The sequence below is a fragment of the Seriola dumerili genome, unplaced genomic scaffold (genome assembly GCF_002260705.1).
Source record: "Seriola dumerili isolate Sdu_G_001 unplaced genomic scaffold, Sdu_1.0 BDQW01000155.1, whole genome shotgun sequence".
NCBI classification, from domain to species: domain Eukaryota; kingdom Metazoa; phylum Chordata; class Actinopteri; order Carangiformes; family Carangidae; genus Seriola; species Seriola dumerili.
In genome coordinates, this window is record NW_019174410.1 from 562588 (window position 1) to 565189 (window position 2602).

Genomic DNA, 2602 nt, shown 5'->3' on the forward strand with positions numbered 1-2602 from the left:
TAAAAATGCCAAAAAATGTCATAGTATATTAAGGCATAAAATGTCATAGTATAGTAAGGCTTAAAAATGCCAAAAAATGTCATAGTATAGTAAGGCATAAAATGTCATAGTATAGTAAGGCTTAAAAATGCCAAAAAATGTCATAGTATAGTAAGGTATAAAAATGCCATAAAAACGTCATAGTATAGTAAGGCATAAAAATGCCAAAAAATGTCATAGTATAGTAAGGTATAAAAATGCCAAAAAACATCATAGTATAGTAAGGTATAAAATGTCATAGTATAGTAAGGCATGAAAAATAGCAAAAAACGTCATAGTGTCGTACGTCATAAAAATGCCAAAAAATGTCATAGTACAGTAAGGCATAAAAATGCCAAAAAATGTCATAGTATGTTAAGGCTTAAAAAATGCCAAAAAACGTCATAGTATAGTAAGGAAAAAAAATGCCAAAAAATGTTATAGCGTAGTACGTCATAAAAATGCCAAAAAATGTCATAGTATAGTAAGGCATAAAAATGCCAAAAAATGTCATAGTATGTTAAGGCATAAAACTGCCAAAAAGCGTCAAAGTATAGTAAGGCATAAAAATGCCAAAAAACATCATAGTATAGTAAGGTATAAAAAATGCCAAAAAAGGTCATAGTGTAGTAAGGCATAAAACGTCATAATTATAGTAAGGCATAAAAATGCCACAAAACGTCATAGTATAGTAAGTCATAAAAATGCCAAAAAATGCCATAGTATAGTAAGGCTAAAATGTCATAGTATGGTAAGGCTTAAAAATGCCAAAAAACATCATAGTATAGTAAGGCATAAAAATAGCAAAAAACGTCTTAGTGTAGTACGTCATAAAAATGCTAAAAAAGTCATAGTATATTAAGGCACAAAAATGCGAAAAAACGTCATAGTATAGTAAGGTATAAAATGTCATAGTATAGTAAGGCATGAAAAATAGCAAAAAACGTCATAGCATAGTAAGGAAAAAAAAGTCATAGTATAATAAGGCTTAAAAATGCCAAAAAATGTCATAGTGTAGTAAGGCATAAAACGTCATAGTATAATAAGGCTTAAAAAATGCCAAAAAACATCATAGTATAGTAAGGCATAAAAATGCCAAAAAATGTCATAGTATAGTAAGGCTAAAACTGTCATAGTATAGAAATGCTTAAAAATTACAAAAAACGTCATAGTATATTAAGGCATAAAAATGCGAAAAAAATGTCATAGTATAGTAAAGGCTTAAAAATAGCAAAAAAAGTCGTAGTATAGTAAGGCATAAAAAATAGCAAAAAACGTCATAGTATAGTAAGGCATAAAAATGCCAAAAAATGTCATAGTATAGTAAAGGCTTAAAAATAGCAAAAAACGTCGTAGTATAGTAAGGCATAAAAAATAGCAAAAAACCTCATAGTATAGTAAGGAAAAAAAAGTCATAGTATAATAAGGCTTAAAAATGCCAAAAAACGTCATAGTATAGTAAGGCATAAAAATGCCAAAAAATGTCATAGTGTAGTAAGGCATAAAATGTCATAGTATAATAAGGCTTAAAAAATGCCAAAAAACATCATAGTATAGTAAGTCATAAAAATGCCAAAAAATGTCATAGAATAGAAACGCTTACAAATTACAAAAAACATCATAGTATAGTAAGGCATAAAAATGCCAAAAAATGTCATAGTATGTTAAGGCTTAAAAAATGCCAAAAAACGTCATAGTATAGTAAGGAATAAAAAATAGCAAAAAACATCATAGTATAGTAAGGCATAAAATGTCATAGTATAGTAAGGCTTAAAAATGCCAAAAAACGTCATAGTATATTGAGGCTTAAAAAATGCCAAAAAACGTCATATTATAGTAAGGCATAAAAATGTCATAGTATAGTGATGCATAAAAAGTTAAAATATAGTAAGGCATAAAAATGCCAAAAAACGTCATAATATAGTGAGGCATAAAACGTCATAGTATCATAAGGCTTAAAAAATGCCAAAAAACGTCATAGTATATTAAGGCATAAAAATGCGAAAAAAATGTCATAGTATAGTAAGGCTTAAAAATGCCAAAAAATGTCGTAGTATAGTAAAGTATAAAAAATAGCAAAAAACGTCATAGTATAGTAAGTAACATAAAAGTCATAGTATAATAAGGCTTAAAAAATGCCAAAAAAACGTCATAGTATAGTAAGACATAAAAATGCAAAAAAACGTCATAGTGTAGTAAGGCATAAAAAGTTAAAATATATTGAGGCATAAAAATGCCAAAAAACGTCATACTAAAGTAAGTTATAAAACGTTATAGTATAGTAAGGCATAAAATGTCATAGAATAGTAAGGCTGAAAAATGTCAAAAAACGTCATAGTATATTAAAGCATAAAAAGTTGAAATATAGTCCAGCGTAAAAATGTAAAAAAAAAGTTGTAGTGTACTAAGGTATAAAACATAATAGTATAGTAATGAATAAAAAGTCATCGTATATTAAGGTATAAAACGTCATAGTATAATAAGTCATTAAATGTAAAGTAAAGTATGAAAAGTCATTTGAAAAAGTGACAGTATAATAAGGCATAGAAAGTCATTTAAAAAAGTCACAGTATAATTAGGCATA